Consider the following 22,498-nt stretch of genomic DNA (forward strand, 5'->3'; position numbering starts at 1 on the left):
GTATGCACTAGGTGGTGCAGAGAGCTCCCATTAGGCATATGTGTATAGGTGGTTGTAATCAAACTTTGTCTGGTTTGGTGGGCTGGTGGGTTTTTTTTCCCCTTCATTTGGCTTTAGAGAGTGATATTCAAGCACCATTTTTCAGTGCTGAAAATGAATGAATGTAGGGGAGGAGTATATGAGAGAGTGATTGGGTGTGTGAGAGAGACTGTGGTATAGAAATGTAGAGTGGAGGGAATGAATGAAGAGGGAAACTGAGAATTTGCGGAGTGCATGGAAGAGGGAAGAAGAGTAGAACCTAGTAGTTTACCAGCAAAGAGATGTAGCCTCAGCAACAGTTTCTGAGCGGCATACAACACTTGACCATAACTCCCTTTAAATACACAGGTTTCAGAGTAACAGCCGTGTTAGTCTGTATTCGCAAAAAGAAAAGGAGTACTTGTGGCACCTTAGAGACTAACCAATTTATTTGAGCATAAGCTTTCGTGAGCTACAGCTCACTTCATCGGATGCATACTGTGGAAAATACAGAAGATGTTCTTATACATACAAACCATGAAAAAAATGGGTGTTTACCGCTACAAAAGGTTCTCTCCCCCCCCACCCCACTCTCCTGCTGGTAATAGCTTATCTAAAGTGATCACTCTCCTTACAATGTGTATGATGATCAAGTTGGGCCATTTCCAGCACAAATCCAGGGGTCGTCCCCCCCCCCCCCCCAAATTTTCTTTGTTAGGCCTGTCCTGTAGTAGGTGACTTCTGGGAATAAATGGACACAAATCAGATGTCAAGAATTATAACATTCATAAACCAGTCGGAGAACACTTCAGTCTCTCTGGTCACGCGATTACAGACATGAAAGTTGCGATATTACAACAGAAAAACTTCAAAACCAGACTCCAGTGAGAGACTGTTGAATTGAAATTCATTTTCAAATTGGTTACAATTAACTTAGGCTTGAATAGAGAGTGGGAGTGGCTAAGTCATTATGCAAGGTAACCTATTTCCCCGTGTGTGTGTGTGTGTGTGTGTCCCGGTTCCTCAGATGTTCTTGTTAAACCCTGGATTTGTGCTGGAAACGGCCCAACTTGATTATCATACACATTGTAAGGAGAGCGATCACTTTAGATAAGCTATCACCAACAGGAGAGTGGGTTTGTGGGGGGAGAGAAAACCTTTCGTAGTGGTAAACACCCATTTTTTCATGGTTTGTATGTATAAGAACATCTTCTGTATTTTCCACAGTATGCATCCGATGAAGTGAGCTGTAGCTCACGAAAGCTTATGCTCAAATAAATTGGTTAGTCTCTAAGGTGCCACAAGTACTCCTTTTCTTTTTTAAAATACACAAACTGTTATATATTGGTAAATTGAGGGGTGTTATGGTCAAATTTGAACTGCTCAACATACTGTATATTTGGGATTGATTCTTCATTGCCTTGCACCTTTGCATAGTTATTTACATGTATACAAAGTGAGTGTAAATTGCTACTATTCTGATTTAGCAGCGATTTACACAGGTATAAATAATTACACAAAATACAAGAAGGTAGTGCAGAATCATACCTATTGTTTACAGATAAAAATTAAACCTGTATTAGGCTTTTTTTTGTAACGTTTTGATAACTTTATTAAAATCATTCAGTCTCTTTGCCTTTGTTCTTATTCTATTTCCTTCACTGCTCACCTGTTCCTTTACTCCTTTTTCCTTTCCAGGACATCATATTTTTCCCTATATCTTTTCAGTGTCTGTCTTTAATCTGTTTTCTCCTTCTCAGTCCTTTTCTCGCTCTCATTTTTTCTCTTTATGTTCACCTGCTTCCTAAGAGTATTTTCAGAATCATCCTTTATTCCCTTTAAAATCTGCTTTTTTATCTCTTCTGTCCACTTACGTCAGTTTCTCCCACTTCCTTTCTTCTTCCTTCTCATCCCCAGCCTTGTCCCCAATTTTTCTTCCATTTCTATTTTATTTTGTTTATGAATCACTTTCTCCTGACTCTCCACTGACTTATTACAAGCATTATCCCTCACCGCCCAGAAACATCCATCACCTAAGATTCATAGGGCTCAATCACAGCATATGCTGGGCAAAGCCCCTCAGGCTCACTTTTGTGTGTGCATTGCCTTCTTTCCTCCTCCCATGACATTCATGCATGAACACAAGTGGACACACCAGTATGTGCATGTGCACACTGATACTGATACAACTCACTAGTGCTTGCGACAGTGAAATTTCCAGCAGGAGGAGACAATTCCACAGGGGAGTGGATGGTAGAGGGAAGATAGCTGAGACCTGCCCATAGCTCCCTTTGCAGGGGAGGAACAAGCACTACATTGGATGCTTTTTTTCCAAGGATGGACCAATAGTCAGGAGGGGATTGTAGCCTGGCAAAATGATGAACTACACAGTTGACTGGGGTCTGAGCTCCTTCCTGGTTTTTCTCCAGCTGGCTTTGCTTTAAGATCAAAGGTTTTGTATTACTCTTTACACACCAGGTGAGGTGGGATGCTCATTCTTTGCAGACTTTGCTGCTTCTTAAAGTGACCCTTGGGAATAAAAGGGAAATAAGGAGAAATCTGGGAAGGTGTAAGAAATTGAAAGAGGGCCTGGGAGAAGAGAGCACAGCCCAGGCAGCTGGTCATTGAATACTTTTGTGTTAATGGAAATGAAGCTGTGGGTCAGGCTGAGCACTTGGGGAGCCCAGCTGCTGCACTGCTTTTGTCTCAAAAGCAGTTGTCCTTTCTTCAGCAGTGAAGGCCAGCAATGGACCTACAGCTTAGCTTCAGCTTTCAGTGAAATGGCTCAGATATGACAAATGACATGTGAGTTTCACAACCATCTGTATAGGTATCTAAAACCTGTACTAAATGCCAGATTAAATCTTTGGACAACTTGGACCCATTTTCTCTTGGATTGAAACCACAAGTGTTGCCTTTCAGCTAGAACAGAAATTTTACAATTGAGTAAGATATACTTTAAATGGAATCCAAATACTGCCTAGCTCCTTCTCTGTAGTGTCATGAAAATCTTAAATGTGGACCTTTGCAAACTGTTTTAGAGAGACACTATGTAGCATCAGTAATGTGGCTGGTTATCTTACTTGGCTAGAAATTTTTCAGTGAGCAGTTTAGTCTGCTGTAGTGGGTGCTTCATAATTACAGCTCAATATGGTATGTAAGATTTTTGCAGGATTTTGTGGCCCTCTACCATGACCAGGGCTCAAAAAATCGACCCCCCCACACCAACCTGCACAGCTGAAAATACCTGTGTTGTCATGCTCCCAAAGCTGCACCTTTTTTCATTTCTTTTGTTGTACTTTCCCTCTCTCCTACCTTCTCCATTAAATCACTGTCTGCTGTCCTCATGCTGTAAACCAGGGGTCTCAAACTCATTTTACCGCAGGCCGGGACTTTGAGACCCTTGCGGTAAACCATTTCAGTCCCCAATCAGCTCTGCACCCTCATACCATCACTCCTTCCTCTTCCTCCCAATCCTCAAGTCAGTTAATGAAGGTGACCTCTGCTGTCTACGATCAACTCTGGAACTGCCAGTCTATCTACTGAGCAGAAAGATGTCTCACTAGTTTAATATTTAGCCTTTTTCTAAAGCTGTTTTAAATAATCAAGCTTTATAACTTCCATATAAGAATACTAAAAACCTTTGGCTATTGATTAAAAATGAAGTTACCTTCTCCCATAGATTAATTGTTTGCCTCAGAGTTCAAAGGAACCTCTGAGGTTCCCATAATAGAGCTTATGCTCTATTATCTGAGTGGGAAGTTGTATCAGATATATACATTTTTACTTAAATACTCTCTAATATGGCAGGAGTTATCAGATGGCACTGTTGGACATAGTCTTAAAAGTTCTTTTTCTTAGTTTGTAAGAAGTGTATGACTGAAGAAATGTTGCATTGTTTGCTTGGTTTTTTTTAAAATGCTGTTTATTTTTTGTGGGGAGCTGTGGTAAGCAGTTGGAGAGCTAGCTGTCTGCCTTTCTAATCTCTTTAATTAGAATTAATTCTGGAGGCAGAGTTGCTCCCTGGGAGCCAGTTGCGGGTGTTCTGGCTGAGATTCCTGAAGGGAAAGATTGGCTATGTGCTGTTGGACCATCTTCATTCAAGGACTGTAAATAAAAGGAATGCAAATAAAACAAGTTATACTAAAAAGATACCCAAATTGCATGTCTTCCTCCATTGGGAAACCAACCTGCAAGGCCCTAAAATCAAATATCACATGGCAGAGGGATGACCATATATTTTATCATACAGCCTGCTCCTTTGGCCTAAGGGAAGTTTTAAAATACAATTTTCTCCCTTTTAATCTACCTGATTTGTGTGTCATGGATCTGTGCAGTAATCATAACTTTCTCCTTCCCTATTTTTCTGCCTCATTAACTATTTGATTGCTCGTTGAGGATGCAGTTTGGTGACTTGGGTTATTTTTTAATTTAGCATATCAAAGCTGTGTTTTCAGGAATAAAAGCAATTTTTGTATCTTCTGTGGGCTCATCCATTTTATCCTCCCATAAAACAGTTGAATTCTTGAAGGAAATACAAAATAATATTGACGTTTTTATATTCATTTAAACAAAACAAAATGATTAGCATGTTTGGGTAATTTGTGGGTTTCTCTGGTTTATACTTTGTGAAATAGTACAACCAAAAGTAGGAATTGTGCTCGAGTGTGACAGACACAAGGGGTATTGTCTTGTATCCTTTTGTATGCAATATAGCATTTTAGGAATACACAGAATGGCAGGGATTAGAAGAGCTTTGTCCTTGGTTTGGGCAGTTGATAGTCACTGTAGTTTTGATTTTGTTGTGCATAAAATTAAGAGACTCTCCTGAAGCACTTTAAATAATTCTGAGAGATGGAGATCATATACTGATCATGCTAGCAGGGAAGTTCCATAGTGCTGAATTAAACTATATGTTACAGATTTTATTTTGAAATCTGTGGAAGCTTTACTCTTATGTTTCATTTTCACTGATGCTTTCAATCAGTGTTTTTTGTTATTAGTAAAGAATCTCTCTGCAGGAAATGGATGTTTCTGAAAACTTTTATATATATTTTGTTATGTTATTTAAAAGGATTGGAAATCTAAATGTAGCGCTCATGGGCAGGAGCCTGATGAACTCTAGTTAGAATGTGACATACTATAGAGTTGGCAGTTGTGAAAACCCTCACTTTTCCCAACATTGCTGTGCCAGTGCAGTTATGACTGGCACATCCATGCTATTCTAATCCATTCTTCAGCAGACTGGAAAATGTCATGTACTGTTTTACAGTTTTATGTTGTGGACGGATGTTCACTAGGAATTTAGGAGAGACTGCAAATTCATGTTCACATGTGATGATTCAAGTCCAAATTAGCGCATTCCACCGAAGTCCTTAACTAAAATATAGAAAGAGTGGGAAAGTAAGTTGTTTTATGGAGTTTTTGTGTTGCAGATCAGTCAGCAACTATAGAGGTAAGAATCTGTCAGCAGCTTAATATATTTTTAAACTGGACCTATATTGTATACTTTTGTGGTAAATTTATATAGATTCATATCCGGAGAAAAGAATGGGAAGATGATGTTTGCCTTTTGTAAGTTTGCTTGGCACTCATAAATGACAAAATTTTACGGTAAGTTGTAAAGCTAGAGACACGTACAAAAATTTCCTGTGTTCATGATATCGTACCCTGCCCTTCTTGCAGGTGAAACTAAATAATGATGCCTAATTTATATGCTGTATTTAAAAACTAAACTGTGTACCAATCCAGAATAAATCATCTTTTCTTTTAAAAAGTGGGGCAGTAAGAAAAGTTTTATTTTTCATTCCTAGAAACTGAATCAAAGTGGGGAAAAATAATTTCATATTCAGCATTATGGCTGGCATTCTAGTTACATAAGGATATTTGCATTTATTTTGAACCTCTCTCTTTTTTGCATATGGTGCAAATGAAAAAAAAAGAAATGTCTCTGTAAAATAGCAATTAGCCTTGTACAAAAACAGCTAGTGTCTAAAAAAGTCTTTCCAGGATCTGTAGTAATAAAATAGTGTTAAGATCAACCTTGGGAGCTTAAGAAAGGAGGTGCTAGCTGGATTTTATTAAAGAACAAGAGCTTTAAGCTTTGAGAGGTTTTTTTATTCCCTCTCCCCCATTATACACATGTGAAAATAGACTCTGGTAATTTAAAGCTAGGAGAAGAATCTCTTATTAATGACAAATGTACATCTGGATTATCTCCCAGGCAATGAGGTTGTCTAGGATTTTGTGTAACAGAGTGTATCCCTTTCAGTTGATGCCTAGGATTAGGGGTGTATCCCTTCCAGTTGATGCCTAGGACTAGGGGTGTGTACCACAAATAAAAACTTTATAAGAGAAGTAATTTTTGGAGAATAAAGGCACAGGGTTTTTTCATAATATTTAAGAAAAGATTCTTGCCCGGAAGAGTGTAATCTGACTTAGGCAAATACAATATAGTATATACAAAGTTTAAATGCAAGTAGGCATGTGATTATCCATGTGTATGGAAGTCAACACAGAAGGCTTGATGGAAGGGTATACATTTTGAGGAAAGGGTGATCATAGAGAATGGGAGGCTGTCTGAGGGACAGAGGGCAACAGTAAAGAAGGTGTGAAGCTAAGAGTGGTGGGAGACAAAAGGAGATGGAAGGGAAAGAAAGGAGTACAACCAGAAAGCCGAGGTATAAGAAATGGAGAGCTGTTGGGAGGGGTGGCATTGTACAGAACCTCTTAAACTGTTGCTTTCACCAAGAAAAAAATACTGAACAGAATAATAGACCTAAAACTCATTTTTAAAATTTGTTGGTATCACCTTTGTATCTGAGCACTTTTTATTTTTAACACATAAAATATATTTAGGTCAAGTTCTACTAAACTCCACCTACTTGCAAAGAGTCATTCTTGCACCTCTGATGCCATGTAGGTGGCAAGAGGTGGGGTGCAACAAAGTGTGTGTGTGCGGGGGGGGGGTGAGGTTGTCATGCACAAAAACAAGTAGTGGGAGCTGCTGAAAGTCAATTGAAGCTCTTAACTCTGTCAATTCTGTAAAGCCTCTGGGCAAATGGTGGAGGCTTTCATCTCTGGAATGGCTCCAGTCCCTCTCCTGATTGTTTTCCTTTGTGATGGCGGCAGTTAAGAATATATTTGTCGTCTTCCACTGTCACGGTGCAGATCATTTATTGCTTATTACCTGTTATATGATCATGTTGAGCCTGTTCATCAAGGAGTAAACATCTCCCTATTAAGCCAGATGATACAGCACCCTGACCTCAAGAAACATCTAAAATAATTAGAAAAAGAAAGTAAAAAGGTCATGATAACAGTACACCATTCTACTCAAAAGACTGAAAAAATTCTAAAATGAATAGAGATGGAATCGGCTTTTTCATGTTGGTGGGAAAATCTATCAGTGGTTCTGCAGATTACAGCAAGGCATGGAGTATTCTTCTTCATCCAGTACTGGTAATACTAATCATCCAAATTCTAATCATTATCTGTATGGTGCTGTTAGTGTACTGGATAAGGGAAAAGTTAAGTAGGATAAAAGGAATTAATTATAAACTAATTCTCAACAGAATGGTGCAACCACCAGTTAAAGTTTTGTCCAAAGTCACTGTTTAACAATGCCTGTAATGCAACATTAAGCCGTCAAGGAGGGGAATTAGGAATTATCTGCCTTTTTTTTACCCTCCATATTGGTTTCACTTTCTTGTTGCTCTGTTTGGCATGGTTTTTCTATCCCTACCTCTGATTTGGCAAGCGTAGAAGAGTTCTGCCCTAGTAACAGGAACAATGGTGGGAAAATTTAGAAAAGGTTGGAAAGGTCACCTGACCTTGGGGGAAAATCTGCCTGGTAAATAAGACTATATAAGGGCTTAGTACAATATACTGGTTGCTGGCCTGCCCCAGTGGCAGACTGTGCTCGATATAGGTACCATCAGAGAAGACAGAAGATAGGAAACACCTACCTGTTACTGAACCTACTGATTCCTGGTCCCACAGTGACATGCTCTCCTGAAGTTCCTGGTCCCTTTGTTCCTGGTTCAAGTTCCTGGTCTGTTGCTCCTGTTCGGTTTCCTGGGACTTCTGGTTTTTTCGGTTTTGGTCTGTTGTCTTCTGCACAAGCCTGAGTAAAGTAGATAACCTTATGATCTTTGTAACCCACATCTTGCTTTAGTTTGGGTCTAGGCTTAATGCCTACTTGAGTGTTAAATCACTGAGTGTTTTGTTAATTAAACCATATTTTGTTTTGTCCCTTAACAGTGATTAGTGTAATGCTTGGGATTACCATAGGTGATAGATACTAATTCAGGGGAACAGGCCTGTATGGAAGGGGATTAGAAAGTAAATTAGAAAGTAATTAGAATTACTAAAATTAGAATCCTCCTAATTCCTTTTGGTAACACTAGGTGTTGCTCTGTCTCCAGCAGCTCATCTTTTCTCCATTGCAAAGGTGACCAAGCACAGAGAGGATCTGAGCATGCTTGGCTGATGTCCTGCTTAGATCCCCTATTCTCAAAATGAAGGTTGTGGACAAGTTCAGGCAGTTGCAACCATCCCTTTCTTCATGATTGGGTGGGAGGATGTTCTGAAAATATTTTCTGTTGTAACATGGGCTTTCTGGTATGGAGAAGATAGAGAGCCACTGCTTTAGTTCCTTTACAGCAGCAACCTTAGCTGGTTTTTAGTGTTTCATACCTGTCATTGCCCACCCCCCCCCAAAAAACCCTAAACCTCCCACTGAGCCTCTACCATTCCAGGTCACAAAATTCAGTGCCCTCTCTGATCATTAGGAGGCTTTACAAAGTGGCTAGAGCCAGATGTCCGTGGTGGTTCTTCCTTCTCTTATTTCATATGTAGTGTTGCCTCTCCCTCTTATGCCTTTGATATTTGTCTCCTATCACCCCTTTCCTCAAGAATCTACTCTCCTTCTTCCTCTTAGGGGGAACAGAATGGACAAATACTTTTACACAAAAACATTAGGCACTTTGCTTGTCACATAAAGGGCATGTTTTTCTCTGGTCTGTAAAGTAGGGTAGGGTTTGGCCAGAGGTAGAGGAATTCCACCTAGGAAATCAACCAACACCATATTCTGTGGCATTAGGATGTCCCTTGAAAGACTCATTCCAGTGTGCATCCAGCCTATCCACAGTTGACTCACATGATGGGATCACAGAACAAGTAAATGGAGCCATGAATCTGATGAAGGGGGAAAAAAGTAATGAATGAGCATCAGATATTTGTTGCTAATTAATTCTCCCTGGTGTATTCTAAGCACCATGTTTATTTAAAGTGCAGTAACAGTGAGAAAAATTACTTAAAAATAGCAGCTGTTGGTGATAACTAGGAAGAACTCTGGATTCTTTCACATCCCAGGCTGCTTCCAGTTAGTGGAAAACCTATCTTTTTACATGTAAACTGAGCAAATTTGATTTTGAATCAATGAGAGATAATAAGCATGGAACTTCATAATGCAGTTTTTAGAGTCTCTTTTCAGAGCGGCACCATGTTGAGCAAATTTCAATTATAAATTTCCCTGTAGAACATTGTTTAAAACATGGCAATATGTTTGTTCAAGATTGTAGTCCAATCAAAAGTAGAATTATGCTGTGTGCTGGGGTAAAAATTTCAATTTTAAAATTTATATTCATGCTAATGGAGAAAAGCGTGTAGTAGCACTTTGATGCCAAGTAGCGGAAGTGGAATGCTGTTTAGAAGGTGAATAGATTCTCTCTTTCAAAAACTGCTTTCGGATTTATTCTTCGGAAAAGTGATGTCAACTGGTCTGTCTGTATGTCCCCGTCCCGTCCCGTCCCCCCACGAACTGAAACACCATTCGTGGTTAGTGAGAATTGTAGTACAGTAAAACCTTTTTTTTAATCTGGCATGTTGGGGGAATGCGGAGGTGCCAGTAAGTGAAAAATGCCGGTTAACTAAGAGGGAGTGAGTTTGGGTGCAGGAGGGAGCGCAGGATTGCAGGTTGAGGAGCAGAAAGGGGTGCAGGGCATGGGCTCTGGGAAGGAGTTTGGGTGCTGGAAGGGGCTCGAGGCAGGAGCTTGAGGCGCGGCAGGGGGTGTGGGGTGCCGAATCCGGGTTGTGTGTGCTCACCTTGGGTGGCTTCCTGCAAGCAGCGACCTGCTCCTAGGCGGAGGTACAGCAGGCAGCTCTGCACGCTGCCCCCACCCCGCCCTGAATGTTGGCTCCACAGCTCCCTTTGGCTGGGAACCGCAGCCAATGGGAGCTGCAGGGATGGTGCCTGCGGCTGGAGGTGCTTTCCATTAGGAAGTCTGGTCAGCAGCATGGTGGGGCTGGCAGGCTTCTTACCTGGCTCTGCGCAGCTCCCAAAAGTGGCCAGTATGCCCGGCTGCTAGGCAGAGTCACGGCCAGGTGGCTCTGCTTGCTGCTCCCATTGGTCGCGGTTCCTGGCTAATGGGAGCTGCAGAGCCAGTGCTGGGGATGGGGCGCAGCGCTCAGAGCCTCCCTGGCCGCCCCACGCCTAGGAGCTGGACATGCTGGCCACTTTTGGGAGCTGTGTGGAGCCAGGTAGGAAGCCTGCCAGCTCCCCTGCGCTGCCGACCAGACTTTTAATGGGCCGGTCAGTGGTACTGACCGGAGCTGCCTGTGTCCCTTCTTGACCAGGTGTTCCGGTCAAAAACCGGACACCTGGCAACCCTAAGTCCACCCTAAAGTTTTTTTTTTAATTTATATATAAAGCAGGGTTGGCATGGTAGTAAGATAGAGGTTAAACCTGAAAATCTCTCAGGTGTAAATACAGCATACAGAGTAGGCCAGTGTCTCTTTTTAGTCCAGTTAACTTCCATAAGTCAGAATTTAGCTGTCTACTTCTTAGAAAAACAATTGACATTGGAAACTTGACTTGAAACCCAAAAGACTAAACAGAGACAGAAATGCCAAAAGAATTGCCAAAAAGACACGAAAAAGTAATATAAATTATACAAATATCAAGGTTTCTATGAAATATGCAATTCTTCTTAAATTGTACTGGTTAATTTTAAAGTAAGACATTTTGTTTTAGTTTCACAAAAGAAGCCAGGAACTTAAAGCTGAAATTGAAAATGAAGGGTACTTTTCCTTTTTTTTCTTGAATATTGTTTGTACATTTATTTGTAGCCATATAATACACATGCAATAAGAAAAGAAAATACCTCAAATAACTTTTCCCCTTGTGACTTGCTATAAAACATCTCAGAAAAGCCAGGATGATCTAAATAAGCATAACATATGAGGTCTTGTTTTCATTTGTTTGTCAACCTATCTTACAATATGCTTTTAATCACACTGCCATGGATTAGGTCAGGATATGCTGTTTAGCATTTGGAAGTGCCCTTTTCAGATGACTTTCTTTCTAGAAGAGTCCTTCATTCTGTGCATTTTCTCTAATTTCATACTTAGACAAATTAGAGTAAAGTTTATGGTAAAGGGGTAATTTTTAACATTTAAAAATTAAATACATTTTATAACTTTACTTTTTGCTAACTTTTTTTTGTTCACTTCCCCACTGGAGTTTTCCACACAGCGAGAGGAGACTGTTAATAACATCTAGGCATGACTCTAAAACTAGCTAGCAATGTAATGCACTCCTTCCTCCTATGAGCCCTCTTCCTGCAAGCTTTATAAGCCTGTGTGGGATCCAGGAATGAACTGGTCTATCCTAGCTGGCAGTGCATTTTAATGCTAAAAAGTCACCAAGTAACTCATTCTCAAATGGGACACTCCTGCCATTATGTAATAGTTTCAAGCATAAAAGGACTCCTTTCATTTTTAACTGAAATTTTTATTTTAAAACTGTTTGGAAGAGCCCAACTTGGCAGTACACACTCAGGCAAAACTCTTAGTCCATTCATGAGAGTTTTGTCTTCTATAAGAACTGTAAAAATGTGCACAAAGAAGCCAGTAGCTGCTTAGTGTTGAAATAAAACCCAAATCACCGAAGTGGCCTGGAGGTGTAGTTTCTGTCAATTTTTTTTACTTTTAATACAGTTGAAATGTCAGCTTCCTGAAGCATGCGTGAATAATACCCTGTGAATGCATTGTATACCATGGACCTGGGAGTTCTCTTGCTGATAAGCCCCACTGGTAATAACTAACCACTTAAACAGATACTGAGTAAGTACCATTAAAGAGGCCATAGCACAGTCCCATTTGTTTAAAACTAAAAGCATTGTGATTGATATTGTCCAAAAATATGTAATGTCTGTTTTCCTAAACATTTAAACAGCTGCTTGACAAATACTGTATTCGTTTCATGAATTACTGAAACAGTAAGTGTGTAACATCATTGACTAGCTCAGCTGTTCTGCTCATTAACGGACATAGGTAACATAAAATACTTAGTAGCAAAAACAAAAGTAGTCCAACAAAAAATGAGATTTAAAAAAAAATAAAATCTGTCCAGTCCTGTAAAATAAACTGTAGTAGTACAATCAAAAAGTCACGTTTCCCCCCCGCTGGTAATGTGTTTATACAGATGGAAAATTCTATAAATGTGCTAAATCCATCTGCTAAATCAGACTAAATAATTGTATGTATGTCCTCTAATAATTTTTATTCAAAAAATGAACTTGTACTGTGGTCATAATAGTGTTTATTTTGACATATTTTGCACTTAAAATACTCCCTAAGCCAAGTATGAAAAAGTTTTAAATGGCCCAGGGACTGAATCGGAAGCTTTATATCCACCACGTTTTTAGCTTGGTAGGGCGTTTGTTACCAAAAGAAAACTCTATAGATTCCTTAAAATGTTGCAAGGTAGAAAGCAGTAGGATTATTTACTCACATTAGAAAAATAAATGCAAAACTGTAGAGGGGAGGGTGTTCTTTTGTCCATCAGTGGAGTTAATCAATATATGTAACCATTAAAATAATAAATCCTGGTACTTGAAAATATAGCTGCAGTTATTCTACCCACCTGAAAAATCACAGTCAGATAGGAAACACTGAGCTACTAAAGTAAAAACATCTGTGTTCAGAGTGGTGAGCTTAAATCATAGAAGTTAGAGTTGGAAAAGACCTATTAAGGTAGTCACATCGTCGTCCAACTCAGTTGAGTTGGAACTCCAGTGTCTTTAAAGCTAAGTGAAAATAGGAATTTCTGTCCCATGAGAAGTTGCAGTATTTCAACGTTTGTTTTTGTCCTAATTTGGCACATTTTGAGGAATGAAATGTGCCAAAAAGTTTCAGTACAGTACAGAAATTTCTAAACATTGCAATTTAAACATTTTTGATCAAAACAAAGTGTTTTGGTATTCTAAATTGAAATGTTCCATTTTGATGTGTTGAGCTGAATCAAAACATTTTGTTTTGAGTTAGTTTGACATTAAGTCACAGCTGCCTGTGGTGCCTCATGAGAGAGATGGGTCTGCTTCCTCATGCTCTCATTCCTTCTTATGGGCCAAGCTCCCTGGCTGGACTACATCTCTGCTGAGTCATGTGAGTGCATTATGAGAGAACATGGTATGCAGTGGGAGATGTAGTCCAGCCAAGGAGCCAGCCCCATACAAAAGAATGGAGTCATGAAGCACCTAAACTTCAACTCCCATGAGGCGCCATGGCATCATAGGCAGAGGCAGATTAACTTTTTCAGTTCAGTACAACAAACCAAAATATTTCAAATCAGGTTAAACCTATTTCATTTTGATTGTCCTGACTGAAATGAATTTTTTGGGAAAATCAAAGTTTTCACATGGAAAATTTAGACTTTGCAGAAACAGCAGTTTCTATAAAAAAAAACAAACAAACATTTTGATAAAAAATACCCAATCCGCTTTTATTGGGCATTCCATTTCTTCAAATCCTATCCCACCTATAGTGTCTGTCCTTTTGATCCTCTTGCATTTATGCTACAATAGCATACTTTTGGTAGCCAGTCAATAAGAATGTTGAGATTTGCACGACACATGCTTTTACCAATGTATTGCAAGTACTTTTTGTTTTAATTATGGCTGACTTAATTTTGGCAAGAGAATTTTGTTGAACTTCTGAGTGTGGGAGCTATTGAGAAAAAGGGCTTGAACACAGGAATTTGTCATGCTAGCTCAGAATAGTGGTTCATCTAGTTCACTGTCCTGTCTTAGACAGTGGCCAAATTACGAGCTGCTTCGAAGAAAGGTGCAGAAAATTGTGTTGTAAACTCTGGCGTGATCAATTATGGATCCCCTGTGAGGAAGTTTCTTTGACCGCTGCTCCATTAGAGGTTGGTTTTATCTTAACAAAAGGAAGGTTCCTATTCCTTCCAACCATTTAAATTTTTTTAAAAATATGTATAAAGTGATTTCGGATATTCCCATTAGCCATATAAATGCATGGTCCTTTTCTGAATCCTGTTCAGCTCTTGGTTTAGCTGTTATTTTGTGGCACTCCATTCCCCTTGCTAATTGTGTTGTATAAACGTTTCCTTCTATCAATTTTAAATTTGTGGCCCTTTAATTTCATTGAATATCCCTGTCCTATTGCTCTTTTGTTTTGAGGAAGGCTAAATTATGCATTAGAAGATACAATTAGTAGCTGCCTTTAGCTTATTTTTAAAATAATTTTACTCGTAGGAATACAATGTAGCAGTGGTGCATGGAATTGTAAGTGAGTGGAATTGTTTCTCAAATCTTGCTATTGCAGTGGGTGTTAATTCTCCAAGATTTTTGTGTTTTGTATGTCATTTAATTTAAATTGCTACCCCTTAAAACCAGAGTTCTTGGTTCAGTTTCAGAGTTCTGGTTCCTCATTAAGATCCTTTTGTACCCAGGTTGTTACAGGTGGCCTCCTCATGGAAACTCTTAGTGATTCCGAGGTGAGCAGATTGTTTCCGGCCTTTCTACTGTCCTAGCAGGTCTTTCACTTCTGATCAGCACTTCTGCAAATTAGACTCGGAGGCCTCGTCTTCGACAATTTCTTACTTAAAATTAAACCTGAAAAAACAGAAATTCCATAATGAGGAACCATATTGATCTCCAATCTAGGGGTCATCAGGGTTTGGATCTTTAGAGCCATAGCACAGACTTTTACCACTTGAAGTATCCGAATAAGCGATAGCAGTAGTAGGCTGTTATCTGTGTGATCCAGCCACTAGAGGGGGATCTCTCTCTCACTCACACATTCAGTGAGTTTCATAGATAATTGCTTACAGCAGAGGAATGTAGAATTCGGGACTTCTGGGCTCAATTCTTGGTTCTGGGTGTGTGTGTTCTAGTTGTTACAGACTTTTCTGCTACTGTGCCCCAGCCTTTGTCCCCTTCTGCTCCATCCTGCTCTCCTCTCCCTCCACTTCCATCCTTCCAACCCCAGCTCCTGTTCCCACCTCCTTTTTGGTTTCCATCACCCTCATCCCTTGGCTCCTGCCTTTTTCTTCCTCTATGCCTGTAATTTCACCCGGCTGCCTTTGCCTCCCCACACCCGCTGCTCTTATTTCCACTCCCCCACCAGCTCCTTTCCTTCTTGTCGTCTTCTGCCTTTTCTCCACTTGCTTGCCCCTGCAATCCCCTAACCTCCCATTCTCATCTGTCTACATTTAAGTCAGGCAACTTCCTCCTACTTTTCCAGGATGGCAGGGCACCAGCAAAGGGAGCACTGAAATTACAAGTGACACTGTTTCCCTGCACTCAATTCCCATGCTCAGATTCACAGTGGCTTCTGGGAGGAGCAATTGCAGGGAAGGTCTTGCTCAGGACCTGCAGATCTGAGTTGGAGCACACTCAATGCAGATGGAATTTATGGGTAATTCCGTGCCAAACTTGTATGAAGTCTTTTCTGAGCAAGTGCAACAGATATTTGAAAGACTTGCAGCTTGGCCAGATTCTCATGTCGGAAAAATCACTGACACAAAGGCAGCCCCCTGACAAGTTTAGAGTCCCTGCCCCAAAGCATGGGGCACTAGGACTTCCTAGTGAAACAGCTGAAATAATTTTTTAACATGGGCAAACATATTTTTCCATAATCTTGTTCTCTGAAACAGCTGATTCACTTTTGCTCACATAAAAGAAAAAAACATATATCCAGTTGAGGCAAACACCAGGTGTGGAAATATTCACTCTGAACAGTTTGCGTGCCAAAGTTATAAACAAACTGGCAACAGTTTTGTAACGGAAAGTGTCAGGCACCCTTAACTTTAGGTGGTGATATCAGCTCTACCTATAATGAAGTGGTACACTTCCTCCTGAATAATGTTATAATCTACATATAAAATAGTGTTTTGATCTCTACACGAAATGCAGCTGCTTCTGTTGTACAACGTGGCAGATTTTTAACAGTACACAGCTGCCTAACTCGGGAAGTCAAGAGAAATGCCTTTGCCAACAGGAACTACAGAAGGAATTGAAGTTAGGAGAAAGTAATTACCCAAACCAGAATTTGGTCAGGAGACAGGAACTTTACTGTTGTATAAAGTTCAGTATGATCTTTAAATATCTGGCCCTAATTTTTTTTATTTAATGTTCACATATTAAACTTTCAGAGATAGCTGACCAACAGCATAGTAATTGATTATGTGGTATATAAATTAAGGGTCTAGAGTGCCATTAATAACTACCGGTCATTAGTTCCTCTGATTTACCCAACTCCCAACTATCATAGTGCTTCCTAGTACAATATGTGGGTATTGGCTCAGAACTAGGCCAGAGGGAGGAGTCCTACCAACAGAATCCCAATGACTGTTTCTGCAAGGAGTTATCCTTCACACATTCCCATCGAAGGGCAGATCATGCCAAAATCTACCCTTGTGAGTTTGAGTAATTTGACAGATGTGATAAGAACACATTCTTCGGTAGTATCCTGAAAGATTATTGTGGCAATAGTCTCAAAGCACAGTGCTTTTTTCTGTGCTTAGTTAAATTTAGTATTCCATTGTAAATAAAAGAGAAAAATTACTATGACTAAAAATTTGTGTAAAATCCTAGATTTTTTTTAAACCGGGTTGAGAATTGCAGGAGATGTTATCTGATTTTAGTTTGCTATAGTACCTTAAAATAATTAAGCTGTTTCAACTTTTAATTTTTGTTTCACCTAATCAACTGCATATTTTCAGGAAAACCAAGTATACCAAAACAATACAATTTCTGGAGGGAAAATGTACAAAATTAAGTTAATTTGGAAAATTTGATTTTGTGCTGAGCATTCAGTATTTGCTCTATGCCTGATTCTGAAAGGCGTTTAACAGCTGCAATGCCCGTTGATGTCAATAGGCATTGAAGAGGATCAGGCCTAATATTAGACCAAAGTTTTTCAATTTTTCTCCAGCTGTTTTCAAAACTTGTAAGTGAGAGAAGTCTCCCAAGTTTCCGTGAACACAATTGGAATACTTTTCTATATATGTAATGCTCTTTATAGTATGGTCATTCAGGAATTCTGAGTAACACATTTACCTAAAGAGCAGAGGTGAAAGTAAGCCGGTCCGGTCTGGCGTACCTGCAAGAACCAGTACACCGTGCCGGACCAGACCAGCTTCTTCAGGCTGGCGATTTAAAGGGCCCGGGGTTCCCTGCAGTGGCTGGAGGTCCGGGGCTCCAGCCGCTGCAGGAAGCCCCGGGCCCTTTAAATCACCGTTGGAGCTCTGCCACTGCTACCCTGGGGCTCTGGCAGCAGTAGTGGAAGCCGGAGCCCTGGGCCCTTTAAATCGCCCCTGAGCCACAGCCATCTCTGCAGCTGGTAGCTCCGGGGGTGATTTAAAGGGCACGGGTATTTAGAGGCCCCACCTCTTCCAGTTGAGGCCAGGCCCCCTGCTCAGACTCCTGCGTACTGGTAAGTCCTTTAAGTTACTTTCACCCCTGCTAAAGAGAGAGCAATTAGATGTGGTTGGATGCTGCAAAACAGCGCTAATGAGCTTTTGTTCAGATTCTGAATTGCCATTTGATTTGATCATTTCCATGTTCCCTTGTACTTGATTGCTTCCATATATGTCTGTGAATGTGTTTTTGTTTACACAAATGTGAGGAATGGCTGTTCTTTACGCAGATACCTGTCTTCTCGTGTATAGTAACACCCATTGTGTCATGTTCTCTGTGTATATAAAATCTTCCTACTATATTTTCCACTGGATGCCTCCGATGAAGTGAGCTGTAGCTCACGAAAGCTTATGCTCTAATAAATTTGTTAGTCTCTTAGGTGCCAGAAGTACTCCTTTTCTTTTTTCATGTAGACAAGGGTATTCATGTGCGAACAAGAATTTTTCTTCTTTATTAAAATGTAGCCGTCTAACAGGGACCAGAAGCTGTTACCATTTGACATACCATAGGTGAAAACCACAAATAGCTAATAGTTTAATAATTTATGAGGAATCCAAGACTGAAATGTGGCCCAAACTGTCTTGGGGATAGTTATGAATAGCCACTATCTTTGCAGAAATTAGAACTAGTTTAGGAATCATTTGTAAACAGGAAAAAGGGCTAAATCACAATGAATAATTTGACCAGATGTAATTGCAGTCCCTTTTCCAAGAAAGAGTTGGCCAATTGTCATGCTAGTTGACATTTGAAAAAGAATAAGTTTTGCTTTATCATCCTGTCTGTGTGAAGGCACTGATTTTCCATGCTACTTCTAATCTAATTTATTTCTGTATCTGGAATAGAGACCACTATTGACGTGGCAAATGTATTTGCTTTAAATTCTTTTTTTTAAAATTGTGTAGGATAGTTGAGTGAGTTTTATAGGATAAGAAGCTTTGAACAGTGTTGCTCTGTACCACTCCCAGCTTATGACAGTTATATTTTCTTCTGTGTATGATTTAGTGAGAGATATAAAGTAAAGTGAGATACTGAATTAAGGAAGAAGTTAATAGGCAAAACAATCAATGTCAGGAGAAACTGGGTGTAGCAGTTCGGCTGGCAGTTGGTTACACTATGTACAGCATTGACCATTTCTCCGTCAAAAAGATTTTTTTTTATTCTTAATTAGATGATTAATATAGTGAAAGTTTAGTTGATTCTTGTTTGTTTGATTTAATTTCTAGTATTTAGCATGCAGGGAATTCCTTAGCTTTAAAACGTGTAATAATTTTTTGTTTTTTTATTTGAAAGTACAGGAAATAACTCTCATTTGAAGAGACTAACCTAGGATAGGATTTGGCAAAAGAGTTTGATATTAATCAATCCAATGGAAATTGCAAACCTTGCCTTTTTCTGCACCTGTTTTTCTATAGAAATTCTGTACTACTTCCAAGGTTGCATTTGGTTTTTCATGTCTTGTAGCTTTGCCTGGAGTTATTTCCAATCATCTAGTATTACTTTTAAGTTTTGAAAATGCAATAAACCTGTTCTTAAGTTCAGAAAGTAATGAAGATAATAAGAAATCAAAGAAATAGTCCCAGAAACTTTGGGAAACAGCCCTACATAATATAAGATTTTGGATAATAGAATGTAGAAGAGTCTGCACTGTCACATTTAAATTTAAAGTAGTTGCAGACAAGGAAATAAGCAAGTATTGTATGGGGTATGTGGGCTTAACTGAAGGAACGTAAGGATAGCCAACAGCATGTCACTTTTGATGAATTATGCACCAAAGTTTATTTAAAAATAAATCTGTCAGACTCTGGTCTGTGAAACCCAGTGGTATGTGGAGCCCTTCCCTGATCTGCAGAGCAAAAGATTTTTGGTAACTAAACAGTTGGGGATTGTGGTTTGTGGAGAGGAGGTGGGACCATGAGAGGACTGTCTTGCAAAATGGTCCACAGAATAAAGAATAAAAGAAGTTGGAGAAGGACTTAATATTGTGTGGTATTGTATTAACAGGTGATCACCAGATAATACATCCGGCTACTGACATGACTGTGATTACTAATTTATGCTGTCACCTCTCTTTGTACATTGCCCTTGAACACTCCTCACTTTCTGTTTGTTTACTCATTTTGTATTGTCTAAAGCCTAGCTCTTGGATATGTGGTGTTGGAGGGGTACAGTTGTTCCTAGGTGTTACCATAATAGAAATAAAATGCACTGTATGTCTGTTTGTCACTTTGCAGAAGAAACTCTTCAAAACTGTACCAAAACATTTTGTTTCCATAATAAACTGATTTGGGGTAGCAAGTTGAAAACCACCTACATTTCATTTTCAAAGTGACCTGGGGCCTAAGGTCACTTACAAGGCCCCTCTTGAAAATGTTATCCTGCTCCACCGGGTCCTTAACAGTGATGGAATGTTCTATCAGTGGGGCTCCAACTGAAACATGCCACTGGACTCAGCTAGTCGCCCTCTGCGCCACTTCCTGCCCTATCTTTTGGAGCTGTAGTTGAGGCGTTGTCGGGGTTTCTTGGCTTTTCGGCATGTGTAGTTCCCGGTGACTCTGATTTCTCTCTGATATCCACAGGCACTTGGGCGCCAGTCTGTAACTCCGGCTTCCACAGATCGGGGGTTCCAGCTGCTTACAGGCTGGAGTCGGCAAGGAGCATCCTTCTCCCTAGCCGTCAACCCAGACTGAGCTCGGCTGCTACCTTTTATGCTAGTGCTGCATCTGGAGCATGCTCAGTAGGGACGTGGGGGCGTGGCTTCCTCAGCCACAGTGAGGAGTTAACCCTTCCCAGTCCAGTGTGGCGTGCGTTCACTCCATCACACTCCCAAAGAAATTTTCTCGGTGAAGATGGACATCATTTTCTGACACTGATCATTAAAATAGCTTAGTTGCTCTGGTACTATGGTCAGCAAGATGTATACGTGATCAGAATTATTAGCAATTAGTAAATATGTCTCAATAAGACTATCTTCTGATTAATGAATTTATATACAGGTGAGAACTAAATCACATACTAGATTACAAGACACTTTTTTTTAAAGTTATTGAAGAATATCTTAGATACTGATACTTTTTCTTTGGTATTTACTGTAAACTATAACTGACGTTCTCAGGTATAAAAATTTTTTAAATTGCCTAGATCCTTAAAATTACTAAGGAGACAAACTTCACACAGTGGGGATGTAATAGTTGACAATTATGCTGCTGTGAATAGTGTACAAAATCCTTCTGAAACATCAGCCATTGTCAACTAATTCTTTAAAGTCTGTTCTGATATTCCTGCGGTAAGAGATTTTTTATTTTTTTTTGTAGGCCTACTGTTCAGTACTGACATTTTTCAAAAGCTGTTGGGTAGATCTGTTTTATCTATCTCTATATGTTCAGTGTTTACAGCAGTGTTTAACGTTTTAGAGAAAGTAGTGTATAATTGTGTTATATCAAATCTTAAAGCAAGTGTTCAAAAAACACTTGTAGAGCAAGTGCTTCCTTGATTCTTGCAGCAGCACTGTAAATTACCATGAAAAATGAAAACCTCTTTTGCATTGCATTTCTGCATCTGGGTTTTACCATAGTTCTAAACATAATTAGGTATAAGTAATTTTGAGCCAAGTAGATTAGTGTGCACAGGCATGCGCACATGCATTTGCTTTGAGAGAGAGCGCGAGATGATCTGCTTTGATCTTTGTAAAGTAACTTTTTTGCCTCAATGTAGAGGTCTATTTGCTGTCAAATTAATGCTATTAAATGCCTATCAGGGATATCACTATAGTTGTTTATACAAGGAAAAAAGTACTGTTTAGTCTCAAGTATTTTGTGATTGGATGATAGAATTTGCAGTCAAAACTGTGTGCAGCTAAAATGGCTTGTCTTAGTCATTGTTTTATGACAAGAGCAGATGTACTTCTCAGCATAAGCTGCAGGCAAAGTCCAAAACTTGGAGATTTAATTTTCAACCATAATAGTGGCAATTTAAAAATAAAATCTTCAAGTGATGGTCTCTATATGTGTTCCACTGTGGATTGTGCATGCACTCCATGTGCCTGAGACTGGAAGATTTTTGCTAGTAGTGTCCATTGGTGCACCCTTGCACTTTTTCTCCTCCTTGTGCTCTGAACCAATGATATATAAGGGGTAGCGTGGACTGAACTGCCTCTCCAGTTCCTTTTGTACTGCTCATGGTCTGAGATGGAACCACTTCAGTGTCCGCAACCTTCCTTGTTTCATCCACTTTAGACCTGTAAATATTTGTGAATTGCTGAGACATTTTTACATAATTTTAGAGTCCTTACAGTTTTTAATTAGTTAGGGTAAAATTAGGATTTATGGGGTACTTCTACCTGTTAATCCTTCCTTCCACCCCTGGTACAGAGCAACTAGTATGCCCAAGGTTCCTGGGTTTCAAGAACTGTTTTTCCTGTCCCTGGGCTTTCTCAGTCAGCATTGACCACTTCAAGTGCCTCTACTGCCTCAGGGAGTCACACATCTCTTAGAAGTGAGCATTTGCTGATCCTTGCCAAGTCAAACCCATTAAGCATACGAGTACAGGCTGCAAAAATTCCTTATGATGAACAATGAGGCCCCAGTCCAACCTTGGCTTGGAGACCCATTCTGCATCACGCAAAGGCATCAAGGAGCAACCTACAAGCATGGTGATCTCTGGTTCTGGAGCTAATAGTGGCAGAGTTAAGGACTTCTTTAAACAGGAGCACAAAATGGGTAGAAAACAGTGTCATAAAAAGCGAGGGAAGAAAA

The 22,498-nt window shown here is 39.7% G+C and overlaps 1 protein-coding gene across 26 annotated transcripts in view; it reads left to right on the forward strand.

Moving 5' to 3' along the window:
• The window catches only part of SIPA1L1 (signal induced proliferation associated 1 like 1), a 376,811-nt gene that overhangs the window by 130,885 nt on the left and 223,428 nt on the right, over positions 1-22,498 (forward strand). The gene's annotated exons all lie outside the window — the stretch shown is intronic.

The sequence above is a fragment of the Chelonia mydas genome, chromosome 6 (genome assembly GCF_015237465.2).
Source record: "Chelonia mydas isolate rCheMyd1 chromosome 6, rCheMyd1.pri.v2, whole genome shotgun sequence".
In the NCBI taxonomy this organism is placed as follows: Eukaryota; Metazoa; Chordata; order Testudines; family Cheloniidae; genus Chelonia; species Chelonia mydas.